Genomic DNA, 16,384 nt, shown 5'->3' with positions numbered 1-16,384 from the left:
GGTGTTAAGGCACAATACCACACTGAGGGTCTACTCTCAGTTCAAAACTCATGAGGAATGGAATATCATTCTTTCAGGATGTTGCTACTAGTAAGTTTCCCCTAATAGCCTCCATTGTTGCTTAGTAAACATAATTAATATTTATCTTTCTTCTCTGTGGCAGCGACTACTTTATTTTCTTGGCTTTTTTATTTATTATGATGCATAAATTCCATTCATGGTCATTTTTTCAATAAAAACATATTTTTATTTAAAAAAATTTGGACATTTTAGCTGGTTGATCAATTATTAAATTGGTAAAGCAATTTGTGTTCTGATATGCACATATCAAAAGGTTTAAACTCCATTCTGATTTCACTTACTGCTGGTGAAGAGTGAGGAATAACAGAACTAGAACATATGAGTTCAAAAGATGAGAAGTTCAACTTTCCAACTTGACAATGATGAAAATACAAGAGCTGAGATCCTAGCATAAGACGCTGAAGTTTACTGACAGGTTATGTTCTATTGAGTCACAGGAATCTGAGAAGAAAACTCTAAGGTATCAATGTCATTTTCATCCTAATTGAAGTAAAGTAAAATGCCTCAGTGATAGTAGGATATAAACCATTTCTATAAAAGATATTACAAAGTACCTTATTAGAGCGTTTGAAATCTAATCTTTCTAGTTTATCTTCCAGACTCATTATCAACAGCTTTTATCATAACATCATTTTTCTCTTCAATAGGAGCCTCAAAATAATATGGCAATACTGAATGTTATCTAGAATCATGAAAAGATATTGTTATTTTACATGAATTATACAAATTTTAAATGATAACCAAATATGCTTCTGATTCCCCTATTCCTCTTGTTTTTCATATATATTCTCATTCCCTAGGGTAGCAAGAGCAGCATCTCCAAGGAGCACGGTAGTAAATCATCATTGGTTCTACAACTTTGAAATTACACACTTATTGCATGTATCCTGGGGTTTTGTGATACATAATGTTGATTGTGGTACACAAAACAATTAAAAACTAGCAGGAAAAACCAAAAAATATTTTGAAGATTAAAAATAAGTGTCACAATCATAATTATACTACTAAATAGTTGCTATTTGAATAATTTACTGTTCCAATGATTAATATTCTTCATTTATAACTGATTTTAACTTCTGTAATGATTCATATGACTTTAGAACTAGACAAAATATAAGGAAATACTTCAGAAAACCACCAAGTCTTAAAACAATGATACTCCACTACTGTGTACTATTTTATCCACCAAAGGTTATTTCATCATGTCTGAGTGAATTTTTAGTGGTCATCACTGGAGGAGGAGGGTTTCTACTTATATTGAATTAGAAGAGAGCAAAGACTTTACCCATATCCTATACATAGCAGGATGGGTCCTCACAATGGAGGATTGTTTAATTCAAATGTCAGTAATGTTAAGGTTAGGAAGATGAACTAAGACAAGGTACTCATTCAAATGATAGTTTTATGATCTACTTTTTCATCACTATTCTTTCATTTGCATATTCTCTATAGATAGTTCTTGAATATCTACAATGATAATTTGCATTCATTTAAACTATTTAGCATGAGTAAGGTTGCAGGTGAAAAGGTTTCTTTCCTTTTCATCTTTGGAAATCGTTTATATAACACTCACACATTTAAAAGGTTCATTTTCCTCACATCAAAAAGAAATTAATTTGAAGATCTCACTGCAGTTCAATTCAAAGAATATTTTTGTTCCTCTATCTTGCTTATTATAAATCTCTGGCTCGAGCAAACCCAATAATAATAGAAGTAGAAAGTAATCTTATTGCTACACTTTCTTTCTACACACTGTTTGCTATCTTGCTATAACTTCACATATTCAAGTTTACCATGTGTTTAAAACAAGCCAGGCAAATTAAAGTAGTAAGGAAAAGACACATTTTATCAGGATCTTGGCAGATTAAATGAAAAAAGAATAATTTATTTTTTTTCCTTTTCATACTTTCCAGCCCACTCTTGGATGACAAATCCCATATGGTGATGACAATGAAAATGGATCGTCTAAAGATATCTTGCCACCATACTGCTTACAACCTTCAGGAAAGACTGAAAAGGCAGTAACGCTGCCGTAAGAAAGTGGTTGATGAATGATGTCTAGAAGATAACTAAAATAGATTACATACTTACATTTTCTGTCATGCTTGCCACAGAGATTTCATTCTTTATTATAGGACATCATATCCACATCACTGATGCTGGAGAGATCTATTGCATTATATATCATGCGCACGTCCAAAGGGCTGTAAATTAGAAAGTAACAAACCAGAGTCAAGTTTTAGATAGATAAGACATTGGAGCATCAAACATTAAAAGACAACAACCTCATCCATGTTTTAGCAGTTAGCGCTAATTAAACTCAGTAGGGTACATAGAGGAAGAGTACATGAAAATAGGATGGGAATCACATTTAGAAAAAGGGAACAAATGGAAAAGGTAGAGGGGAGAGTAAAGAGATAAGAGTGAATTACAAAACTGTTCTAAAATATATGGAATTATACAAAATAAATGAAAAAATATAATTATCTCATTGTCAAAGTGTAGCTAAAATTATGGTATACCATATTTGTTCCTTCAAAATAGAAGAGATGATATTGCTCTTTATGTGACTTTCTATACTCCATGTATTCTTGGATGTAAAAATATGTCATAATACTAGAAAAAAGGGCAAGTTCATTGTTTAAACTTATGCTCACTAGTTGTAGAGATAACACATCAATTCATAAACTTGATTCATCTTTGAACTTAGAGACTGAGGAAATTTATCAGTCCATAAGCAGCATAACCAAACTGTTGAATGTATAAAAAATTAAAAGGGCATTGCCTTGGAAATCTGACTGACATGTAACAAGTTGAATTACAGATGTTTCACTGTCATTGGAGGTACATTAAACACACACACACACACACACACACACACGCAACCACACACAATTTCCCATTGCAGAAAATGCTTTTCTTCAAAAATATCAATCCTGTATTCCCAAAAATAGTTGTTATATGACAGAAAATCTATTAGAGGTATGATTAATTACAAGATTCTGATATGGGGAGATTACTCTAGGTTAATTATATAGGCTTGATCTAAATGCACAGAAGGAATGATTCCTGCATGTGGATGTGGGATGGAATGTGTCCTTTATTCTGGCATAAAGAGTTGAAGAATATGGGCCTCCAGCCAAGAGAGCTAGGTAATTTCTAGAACTTGGCGAAAAATGAAGAGAGATTGTCTTGCATATTTTAAAGTACAAGAAATCCTGATCTTCCAAGGTGGTTATTATATAGACATCCTTAATGAGTATTTGGCAACAAAGGATTGTTATTATCTTGCTTGTAAGTTGTACAGAATTATGAAAAAAATCACAAAGACCTGTTGCCAAATACAGGAAAACGGACTTTACTAATGGAACATCAGATAACATACGACTCTAAATTTGAATGAAATTCATTTTTTTTATTAATTCTAAGACAGTAGTGAAAAGCTTCATTGTAATTTTCCTGAGGGAGTAAAAAACTACCAGCGTTAAAAAAAATATATCCAGGTAATAACAGTCATGCTAAGACTCATGATTCCAAACAAAGTATCATGTAACGTAGCAAGGATCCTAGGAACCAAGCCTTTAGACATACAGAATGTTACCTGCCCAACACTTAAGTGGAAAGACGATTTCTCCAACCTGCATTACCCAGTGCGTACTTTATGCTGTACTTATTACATAAAAGAGCTCAGTAATAGAAAACAGAGTAATTAGTTGACAGATCCAGTATTAGAAGGAATTACAATATCAATTACACTAAAGTTACTGAAGGACATATATACATATATACATACACTAGTCATGTGAGCATTAGCCACCTGGTCACTTAGAATCGTAAAACAAATGTTAACTAGCAGTAACAAAGAAGTCAATGAAACTAGTGTGGTCCAACAGGCTTAATTAGCATCTTGCTGAGCTGTTCAGCTGCTGAAAAAGAAAGGCTCAAACACACCATAAGGAGTTGTTGATAGGGTCTCCAACTGCACACGGAGCTGGACACAAAACCTGCCTGCAGAGAGCAGGACTGCCAGGAGCACTCTCACTCCTAGGACATAGACTTAGAGACTAGATCCCTAAAGAGGACCTAGCATTTTGCTGTATACAGCAAACATACTACAGTGACAAAGACAGACACCACCTCAGAGTAAAAGACTGAGAAAATTTTTTCCAAGAAAATGGTTCCAAGAAACGAGATGGACTAGCCATTCTAATATTAAATAAAATCTACTTCCAACCAATAGTTATCAAAAAAGATAAGGAAGGACACTTCAAACTCATCCAAGGTAAAATCTACCAAGATGAAATCTCAATTCTGAACATCTGTGCTCCAAAAACAAGGGCACCCACATTCATAAAAGAAACTTTACTAAAGCTCAAAGCCTACATTATACCACACACAATAAGAGTAGGAGACTTCAATATATCACTCTCTTCAATGGACAGATCATGGAAACAGAACTAAACAGAAACAAAGTAAAACTAACATAAGTTATGAACCAAAAAGATTTAACAGATATCTATAGAACATTTCATCTTAAAACAAAAGAATATACCTTCTTCTCAGTACCTCATGATATTTCCTCAAAAACTGACCACATAATTGGACACAAAATGGGTCTCAATAGATAGATACAAGGAGACTGAAATAATCCCATGCATCATATCAGATCAATACAGACTAAGGCTGGTCTTCAAAAACAACAAAAATGACAGAAAGTCCATATATACATGGAAGCTGAAAAAGGCTCTTCTTGGTCAATGGAAGAATATAGAAAGAAATTAAAAACTTTTTAGAATTTAATGAAAATGAAAGCATAACATACTCAAGCTTATGGAATACAATGAAAACAGTGTTAAGAAGGAAACTCATACTTCTGAGTGCCTCTAAAAAGAAACTGAAGAGAGCATACATTAACAGCATAGGAAGACTGAAAGCTCTAGAACCAAGAAGCAAATTCACCCAAAAGGAGGAAATAATCAAACTCAAGGCTGAAATCAGCCAAGTAGAAACAAAATGAACTATACAAAAAGACAACAAATCTAGGAGCTGGTTCTCTGAAAAAAAAATCAACAAGATAGATAAACTCTTAGCCAGAATAATGAGAAGGCAGACAGTATCTGAATAACAAAATCAGATATGAAAAGGGAGATATAATAAGAGAAACTGAAGAAATTCGAAGAAAAAATCAGATCCTAGTACAAAAGTCTATTCAACAAACTGGAAAATCTGGACAAAATTGACACATTTCTAGACAGATACCAGGTACCAAAGTTAAATCAGGATCAGATTAAACTATCTAAACCATCCTATAATGCCTAAAGAAATTGAGGTGTTTATTTAAAGTCCCCCAAACAAAAAAATCCCAGGACCATATGGATTTATTTCAGAATTCAATCAGACCTTCAAAGAAGATCTAATAACAATACTGCCCAGACTATTCCACAAAATAAAACAGAATGAACACTACCCAATTCGTTCTTTGAAACCATGTTTACACTTACACATATACCACACAAAGACCCTACAAAGAGAGAGATAGTCTCATTAGTTTCCTTCATGCATATCAATGCAAACATACTCAATAAAATTTTTGCAAACAGAATTCAAGAACACATGAAAATGGTCATTCAACATGATCAAGTAGGCTTCATCCTAGGGATGCAAGGATGGTTCAATATATGGAACTCCATCAGCATAATCCAGTATAACTCAAGGAAAAAAAACACATGATCATTTCATTAGATGCTGAGAAAGCATTTGACAAAACTCAACACCACTTCATAACAAAAGATCAGGAATTCAAGGTGTATACCTAAAAATAGTAAAAGCAATATACAGATAACAAGTAACTAACATCAAACTAAGCATTCCCACTAAAATCAGGAACTAAATAAGGCTGCCCATTCTCTCCCTACTTATTCAATATAGTACTAAATATCTTACCTAGAGCAATCAGACAACAAAGGGGGGGGTCACAGGATACAAATTGGAAAGGAAGAAGTCAATATATCACTATTTGAAGATAATATGATAGTAGACTTAAGTGACTGCAAAGTTCCACCAGACAACTACTAAGTCTGAAAAACAACTTCAGCAAATTAACTCAAACTAATCAGTAGCCTTCCTCTACTCAAAGGATAAACAGGCTGAGAAAGAAATTAGGGAAATGACACCCTTCACATTAGTCACAAATAACATAAATTACAATGATGTGATTCTAACCAAGCAAGTGCAAGATCTGTATGAAAAGAACTTCAAGTCTCTGAAGACATAAATCAAAGAAGATCAAAGAAATTGGAAAGATCTCCTATGCTTATGGATTGGCACAACAAATATAGAAAAAATGGCCATCTTACTGAAAGTAATTTACAGATTCAATGCAATTCCCATCAAAATTCCAACTCAATTCTTCATAGAATTAGAGAGAGCAATTTGCAGAATCATTTGAAAAGAAAAAACCTCAGATTGCAAAAAGTACTCTCAACAATAAAAGAACTTCTGGTGAAATCACCATTTCTCAAATCAAGCTGTTCTACAGAGCAATCGTGATTAAAAACTACATGGTATTGGTACAGAGAAAGGCAGGCAGATCAGTGGAATAGAACTGAAGACCAAGAAATGAACCAACCCACTGATGGTCACTTGATCTTTGAAAAAGGAGCTAAAACTTTCCAGTGGGAAAAAAAACAGCATGTTCAATAAATGGTGCTGGTTCAACTAGAGGTCAGCATGTAGAAGAACAGAAAATGACCCATTATTTTCTCCTTGTACAAAACTCAAGTACAAGTGGATCAAAGACCTCCACATAAAATCAGAAACACTCAAACTAAGAGAAGAAGAAGTGGGGAAGAGCTTTGAACACAGAGACACACGGAAAATTTCCTGAATAGAACATTAATGGCTTATGCTCTAAAATCAAGATTAAACAAATGGAACCTCATAAAATTTCAAAGGTTCTGTAAGGCAAAGGACACTGTCGATAAGACAAAACAGTAAACAACAGATTGGGGAAAGGTTCTTACCAATACTACATCAGATAGAGAGATAATATCTAATATATACAAAATACTCAAGAAGTTAGATCCGAGAGATTCAAATAATCCTATTTAAAAATTGGGTACAGAACTAAACAAAGAATTCTCAATTGAGGAATGGCTGAGAAGAATGTAAAGAAATGTTAAACATCTTTAGTCATCAGGAAAATGCAAATCAAAACAACCCTGAGATACCACCTCACAACAGTCAGAATGGTGAATATCAAAAATTCAGGTGACCGTAGTTGCTGTCGAGGATGTAGAGAAATAGGAACACTCCTCCATTGTTGGTGGAAATGAAATCTGGTACAACCAATCTGGCTTAGTCTGGAGGTTCCTCAGAAAATTGGACATAGTACTACTACCTGAGGACCCAGCTACACCACTCCTGGGCATATACCCTAAAGATGCCCAACATATAACAAAGACACATGCTCTACTATGTATATAATAGCCAGAAGCTGCAAGGAACCCAGATGCCCTTCAACATAACAGTGGATTCAGGAAATGTGGTGCATCTACACAATGGAATACTATTTAAAACAATGCTTCATTTAAAAATAATGGAAAAAAGACACGTTCATCGAAATTTTAATAGGCAAAGAACCCAGATGGATGATACAGAAAATGTGGTACATCTACAAATGGAATATTACATCTTTATGAAATTAAAGGAAATGGTTGGAACTGGAAAATATCATTCTGAATAACCCAATCACAGAAAACACACACTGATAAGTGGCTATTAGCCCAAATGCTTGACCCTGATAAACTCAAGTGATCAAAAGGTACTCCTTCTTTAAAAGGGGAACAAGAATACCCGTGGCAGGGAAGAGAGAGGCCAAACCTTCAGATTACATGTGGGCCAAAGATACAAGATGGATAAACAAAGAAGTGCAGACCACATGATGTAGTTCCTGAGAGAACAGGAATACAGTTACAGAGTGCCAGAAACCACTGAACTGAGAGAAGGACGCCCGTTCAGAGAATGAACTGGAAGAGCTTGAAGGGGCTTGAGACTCCATATGTACAACAATGCCAAGCAACCCAGAGCTTGGAACAAAAAAGACTTCTGATAGGTGAATGGAGCACCAAAGTTTGCTAGCAGAAACACCCATGGAAGGGGGGAATGACTATTCAGAAATATAAGCCTCTTGCAACAATCACCTGGTATGATCCAGCCCAAGATACAATCCACAGACCACATAAGTTCAAGAAGGACAGTCACTTCAGAAGGTGGAATCCAAACAATGATATGGGAGACAAAGTTTGATGTCAAGAATGACTGCCTGCCACACCTGGGGATCCATCTGATAAATCCAGACAATATTACTTGATGTCAGCCTGATATGATATGTGTCTCCTGAGAGGCTCAGCCAGAGCATGACAAATACAGAGGAAATGCTAGCAGCAAACCATCAAACTGAGAAATGGGGCCCTTTTGGAGGAGTTAGAGAAATGATTGGATGAGCTGAAGGGACTTGCAACCCCATAAAAACAACAATACCAACCAACCAGAGCTTCCAGGGACTAAACTACCATCAAAAGAGTACACATGGACAGACCTATGGCTCCAGCTACATTTGTAGCAGAGGATGGCCTTGTTGGGCACCTGAGGGAGAAGAAGCCCTTGACCCTGCCAAGGCTGGAGCCCCCTTTGTAGGGGAATTTCAGTGCAGGGAGAGGCTAGGAGTTGGTGGTTGGGTTTGGGAAAGGGGATATCATTTAAAATGTAAATAAAAAACAATAAAAATAAACAAAGTACAAAACAAAAACAAATCAATGACTACATGAAATTCTTAGGCCAATGGACAGAACTAGAAAATATCATCCTGAGTGAGGTAACCCAGTCACAAAAGAACAGATGGTATGCACTCACTGATAAGTGGCTACTAGCCCAAAAGCAAGGAATACCTAAGAAAAAATCACAGATCATATGAAACGCAAGAAGAAAGATGACAAAATGTTTAAGCTTCATTCCTTCTAAGAAGGGTGAACAAAATACTCATGGGAGGAGAAACAGGGGCAAAGAGTGGAGCAGGGACTGAAGATAAGGTCTTTCAGAGTCTGTCCCTCCTGGTGATCCATAACATATGCAGTCACCAATCCCAGTCATTATTTTAATGCCAAGAAGTGCTTGCTGCTAGGAGCCAGACATGGGTGTCTCCTAAAGGTTCTGCCAGAGCCCTACTGATACAGATAAGAATGCTTGCAGCTAACTATTGGGCTGACCAAGGGGACCTGAAAGGAGGAGTTAAGAGAAAAGACTGAAGGAGCTAAAGGGGTTTGCAACATCATAGGAAAAACAAAAATATCAACCAACCAGACCCCACCAGAGCTTCCAGGGCCTAAACCACCCAACCAATACATAGAGGGACCAATGACTCCAGCCATATACGTAGCAGAGGATGTCATTGTCTAGCATCAATAGGAGGAAAAGCCCTTGTTCCTATGAAGGTTCATTTCCCCTATGTAGGGGAATGCCAGGATTATGAATTGGGAGTGGGTGTGTGTGAGTGCAACCATCCTCATTGAAGCGGGGGGGGGGGAGTTTGGGAGAGGGGGGAAATAAGATAACATTTGAAATGTAAATGCATAAATTATCCAAGAAAATATTTTTTAAAAGTTGTTGATAATCATGAATAGAGAGATAATTGAATTCAGTAACTAGAAAACAAGTACAAATACATATTTAATGGTTTGTTAGATTCTCTCTAATCCTTATAACAGCTTTCTAGACAAGATTAAAATAAGTTCAATATATAGATAAGAAACTCAAAGTGAACTCTCCTTGAATTTCTCCTACCTTTCCCCTGAGCTTATTGAAAATGTTCTATTATTTTACCATCGGATTGAATAGTTTTAATTAATTATCAACTCGGTACCCGCTAGATTCACTTGGAGTCTCAGGAAATGAGATTTGTCTCGGTCAGTTTGCATGTCTTGGTAATTGAAGTGAGGCGTTTCCATGGTGGGTTGCACCATTCTGTGAGCAGGTGACTGGGATTCTGTGAGACTGAAGGAAGCCATCCGAGCACCAGCCTGCATTGGTTCACTGCTCTCTGCTCTGGACAACAGCTGTATGAGCAGGTGTCTCAAGCTTTACTACTGTCCCTTCCCTGTCATGATATAAGTTAGTCTTGAATTTCACCAAGAAAACACTTTCTCTCTTAAGTTGTTGTTGTCAGAGGAGATTGTTACATCATAATACAAGCTAAGACAACTATCAACTCAATCCCAATGCTTTATTGTCGATAATTTTCCTCCTTAATTTCGACTGAGTGACTGATTAAGAGTGTCAATAACCTTTATAATAGCAAACTTTTCCCTTTTCACTGATTTAAAATTAACTTCACTCACGCAGTTTATGCCACTTTCTTTTGTGAAGTTAGCATGTGAGTATTTAAGGCATCTTTTATGGAGTTCTGCTTTTCCAATAGTCCTATAATTAAAAAACACTAAATCAGATAATCTTTATATGAAAATTTCAGATCAAAATTTCTCCCACTGAAGTAGAAGCATACTTTCAATTTTCATATAAATAATTTTCTGTAGATGAAGGGTACTTTTCAATATATCCTATTATTAAATATTTTATATTAAAATCTATTATTTTTAAAATTTTCTCTCATCCTTTATTCTTGGTCAGGCTTGGTGAACCATAACTTTAATTCCATTACTCAAGAGGCAGAGGCAGGTAGATCTCAGTGAGTTCAAGGCCAGCATGCTTGAAAGAGTGACTTCCAGGACATCCAGGGCTACATAGTAAGCATCTGTCACATATAACTCAGACAACAATGAAATAATTTTGACTCTAAACATTGATTTAGTGTTCTTTCACATATTATATCATATGTTGTTATTCTGACTCTAATTGATCTTAAAATATAAAATTTATATACTTCTATTCCAAGTGTATAAAGACTAAAACAAATTTCAACAGCTGAGGTACAGTGACATTGAAAGGCCTACCAAAGCATTTTACTGTGCTGCAAGTAAAAAGCATCCATCATGTAGAAAGAACAATTTGCTGGTACATCACTTAACTATCAATAACAAATATTTTCTATAAGACTTTTCATGGTTAGGTTTAATGTCCTCCTTTTTAATATTCTTGAACACAAAATACTTGTATTTTCCTCTTTGCTTAATATTTTGTAGTATGGTACGTCTATATTGGTTGCAACTGGTTGATTTTTTGGAATTCTTTTGACTTGACTGGTATAGCCATAAAATAAGTGCAGAGAGTGAAGAGATTGGCTAACAAGATGATAGACAATGAGTAACTGATTATATCTTGGTTGGATTATATGTACAGAGGGGAAAATGAGGTCAGCACAGTCATTGTTTAATTGTCAATATTCATCTAACTCAAAATTCATTTTAGGCAAATTGAGACTCTAATGTTGTTCCCCTTCAATCATGCATAATTTTTGGACCAGGACTAGTAAGTAAATCACCTCAACTCTAACTTTTGGTCGAAGGCTTTTTCATATACATTCAATGTGAATAAAGTAGTACAGTCATTACCTTAAGGAATATAAAATCCCAACTATAATCTATTTAACCATCTATTTATACAAACTTAAATGAGGGAAAGAGTGAAAAGTCTTAATGACTTCATCCGAATTAGGTAATATTATGAAGCCATTAGTCTGGGGAGAAAAGTAGGAAGCTCACTGAAACTGAGCTATCTAGTTAATTCCCCTGCTGCTAGGTTTGGCATGATCTCTTTCTGTCATAACAAACGGGAATATTTTTCTCAGTGAAGAATAAGGTATACTAATATATGTTGTAATCCATGCACGCTGGTGAAATCTCCATTAAGCACAAGGAGCATAGGAAGAAAGATATGTAGTCCTCATGAACTAGCATTAGCCCTGATGACCTCGTAAGTGTTAATGTAAAAGAAAGGAAGAAAGGAAGAGAGAAAGAGAGAAAGAAAGAAAGAAAGAAAGAAAGAAAGAAAGAAGAAAGAAAGAAAGAAAGAAAGAAAGAAAGAAAGAAAGAAAGAAAGAAAGAAAGAAAGAGAGAATGTCTTCAATGGCCTGAATGCAAAAATGTGCTGTTTCCTTTCAACACTTACAAAACCCCAATGAAACCTTAGTGATTAATAATGATTGAATTCAATAATGATTAGCTTAAGCATCTGCTATGGGCAGCTCTTGGGCACTCACATGACCTTTTCTGTGTTAATTAAAATCCTCACTGATCCAAATGGCCTGAACTGAAGTTTATAAGCCCACTGCATGCAGAAGACACTGCCCTGCACAGGGACCCATAAAGAAAATGTAGACAGGCTTTCTTTTCAAATCGAACTCTAAATTTAATTTAAACCCAAAAGTGACCATTAGGTTAATTGTACCTGTGAGCACTTCAGGGTTTTAAATAGGCTTAAGGGAACATATAGATGTGGAAACTATTTAACTTATGTATGCACTACTGTAATATATGCTTATTTACAAGAATAACTTAGAAAACATCATTTTCCTAAAGATGATTTGGTCTTTAGAAGGCAAATAAAAACATATATATTCTTTTAAAGTTGTATAGAACTTATTGCTAGGTTTGGAACAAAATGTAAGACATCGATAATGCATGAACAATGTCCTAATTATTGTTTTTAATTTTACAATTCCAGCTACATCTCACTGTGCTTCTTTGCTTTAAATTTCGTACAATAACTTAAAATTAAGCAATATATTTGTCTTGAGAACTCACATACTACTTAGAGCCAGAAAAAAAATTCTATTTACCTAGAAGGTTTTGTCAAAAAGCCTCCATGCTACACAGATCTAGTTGAGTAACTCAGAGAGTCAAATGTGTGTGCCACCCAGGTTTGTCCAAGCTTCTACATACCAAATGACTACTGCAAATGGTGGCTGATAAGGAGTACAAGCTTTCAAGGTGCTAGAAGAAAATCCCTGCCAAGTCAGACTACACTGTGCAAGCATTTTACTTGCTCAAAGTTATAGTAATGAGTGAAGTTTAATGGGTAGGGTGAGGCCTAAGGGAAAGGCATACAAAGAGAAGATAATAGGCTGGTTCATTAGTACCACTTTAGAGTTTATTTGATGCTTATTTTCACAGCCCTATTTACATGTAACTGGAATTTTTTTTTGACAGGGTATGAACTTCTCACAATAGCTAGTGATAGGAAGAAACATAGACTACATTAAAAAAGAATCAAGTGAGGGCATGCCTGAGAGAAAAGGGAAAAATAGTACTAGGGACATGTCTGTAACCAAGCGAGACATGCACTTATGTACTCAGTACTGTAAGTTTAGGAAATAAGTAACAGTGCATTGCCTAAAGGTACTCATGTTCTACTTTTGTGTGTATAATGCTAGGGTCTTCTGAAGTAGGAATGATGAATGGACACTGTTGAAGATGATGAAGTAGGTCTTTTAAAATACTATAAAGGCAAAAAGCAAAAGGATATTAAGGTTAATTTGAAATTAAATTTCTGGATAAAAATTGTAATTTTCAATGACAAAAAAAAGCTAACCATTTGTAACTTGAAATAAGTGCATATCATTACGCGTTTCCTGAGTTACATTTTGTTCTGGATCGTAGCAAAATGAAGCAAATTCACATGGGTGAGGATAGAATAATCATTCTCATTATATAGTCTATTTACATTTTTTTTAAAAATGTGTGGCTTTTGGAAGAAAATCCTTTGGTTATATATTAAATAAAAATCAGTCTAAAATGCTACTGTAAACATTGAGTGATCTAGATTTCTTAAGTCATTTTATCTTATTGATATTTAAATATTTATAAGAAAATATTTAATTATTAGAAATACATATTATAGTGATAGTTTTATCTGTTTAAGCATTTCGCCTGGAAAATCACCCCTGCTCTGCCTTCTACTACCAGAGGGATGTGGAGAATTGAAATTGAAGTCAAGATCTACACTTGTCTCTTGTTATTCATTTATTGGGGACGAACATATGACTGTAACTATTTGTAGACAAATAACAGTTTTTCCCCAACTTGTGATAAAACATGTCATGGAGCTGTTCTGTTTCTATTTATAAGTACTCATATATTAAAGTCATTTTAGAGGTATTAAAATGTACAAAATTTTTATGATCGACGGTTTCCACTTTTAAAACAAGGCTTCCATCTTCTTCAGGATGGAATGTTTCCATCAATCATAGTTGGAAAACATAACTAGATGGAAGGTTCTAAGGAAGGTGTCCTTGGATTGTAGCATCTTCACCCTTCCAAAATTCACAGCAATAATTAACAATTTCCAGTTGTTTCACATGGATTCTCCAAGAAATGTGTGATCAGCACCCATCAAGTCAAGAAAATGTGGCTAAGCTGTGTAGAGTGGGAGTGATGGAGTAGGATCACAAATTTGAGGAGGGAATTATGAGAAAATATTGCTGGATTTCTAACAAATATCAGCATTGCTATTAATTAAGAGCAATTATACCTATATCAGTCAAAATTATTTGTATCTAGATGAAGGATGTGGATCAACAAAAATTAGCTTCATTTTCCTGTGTTCAATTCTCCTGATTATCTTTTGATTTTATTAAACTGCACTGGACTTACATGACCAGATTTAGCTAGAAAAATTCAACTTATTTGGAAAGTAGGTAGAACTAAGATAACTTTATTAATTTTAAATTTACTACTGACATCATGATGTCATTTTGACTTGAATTTCACTTTTCCTGTGTCAACACACAAGAAACCTAGCAATAAAATTCATCTGATAATTTTGGAGGGAAGTGCATGGTGAACATGAAGCAGCAATAATCTAGTAGGCGACATTGCTTTCATGTGCACCCGAAGTTCAATAAATTAATCTCTTTTCATGAGACTGACTTTCTTGTGTTTTTTCCAAGCTGTGTCTCCTGAGTTTCACAATATCACAACATTAGCATTGCCTCCATTCTGAATCACCCATATGCATTCCTTTTGATTGATTTATACAGCCCTATGCACACCTCTATCCTGGCCTTTTGTTGTAAATAAACAAGTAAACTTGGCAGATAATAAAAAAGGTTTTAAAGAATTACTGCCCACATATTTTCAGTCCAAAATGATTTTATAGACAAGTCAATTTTTCTTCCACAGGTAAGAACAAATAATTCACATAATATATAAAGGTGATGGAATGTTGTCCTATTTTATATTATGATTTAGACATACTTCTAAAATATAACATAGAAAAACTATAGTAAGAAATAAGAGAATAAAATATCATACTATATTACTTATCAAAACACATCCAACTCTAGACTTAGAAATCAACTTATGAGTAAAACTAATAATGCATAATATTCAAAATTTCTTCAACAAACTGCAAATTGAAAAATGTTTAATATAATTAATTATACAAAGAATAAAAATTCTTTGTAATTCTTTGTAATTAATTATACAAAGAATAAAAATTAAAGCAAAGACCTTAAAGGATGTTCTAGGAGTATTTGATAATGAAATGCACTTGATAAAATGTGACATCTTTACATTTAATAAAAAAAAATCTAACTTAAGAGATGATAAAGGACTTCTTGAACACGTACAGTATACAGCTGCAAAGTCTTGAGTACTTCACCTATAAACAACTCACAGAATATTACTAATGTACCACCACAATATCCACAATGTTATTGCAGAAATATAGGCAAAGAGTGAGCATGCATTTATCCTGTAGAATTCTAAAATTGAGAACACAGATACATCAGTGGATTCAGGCAGTGGCACTCCCCTCTTTCACAAAGTGCTCTGTTTTGTATATAGCCCTTTGTGATGATGCATTTAAAATAAAAATGAAAAATATTTGGAAAAATATTATTTAAATATAAATGAACTAACAATGATAGATAAAAATAAATAAATTAAAGTTTAAAAGCAAATTGGGAAAAATATTTTAAAATAGCAACAACAAAAGTGAAATATAGGTTATGTTCATGTCGGTCAAAATATAATAGTGAAATTCGTCTATTTCTGAGTTGATAAAAGCATGGTAACAAATTAACTTGGGTACACTATTAAATTTAGTGCAAATATATAGTAATGCTATGCTCAGCCTTTATCTTTTATAAGAACGAAGTTTCAAACATATAAAAAGTCTGACACTAAAAAAAGATTAATGTGTATATTTATGTAGGCTCTACAGCTTGAGATCTGGAAATCACAAATTGGCTACCACTTAAGTGGACTAGAATATATTTTGAATTCTTTGTAATATTCCTATTGGAGAAAATAGTATCTATTTAACCAGAAACATATATTAAGGATATTAT

General features: G+C 34.4%; 1 long non-coding RNA gene across 1 annotated transcript in view; it reads right to left on the bottom strand.

The window, feature by feature from the left end:
• LOC116900506 overlaps positions 1 to 16,384 on the bottom strand; it is an 82,702-nt gene that overhangs the window by 39,300 nt on the left and 27,018 nt on the right. Inside the window, exon 2 of the long non-coding RNA XR_004387932.1 lies at positions 2,173 to 2,285. This is a non-coding gene — a long non-coding RNA (uncharacterized LOC116900506). The remainder of the gene's footprint in view (positions 1 to 2,172; positions 2,286 to 16,384) is intronic.

Source organism: Rattus rattus, chromosome 5 (genome assembly GCF_011064425.1).
Source record: "Rattus rattus isolate New Zealand chromosome 5, Rrattus_CSIRO_v1, whole genome shotgun sequence".
In the NCBI taxonomy this organism is placed as follows: domain Eukaryota; kingdom Metazoa; phylum Chordata; class Mammalia; order Rodentia; family Muridae; genus Rattus; species Rattus rattus.
This window is presented reverse-complemented; position numbering and strand designations above follow the sequence as displayed.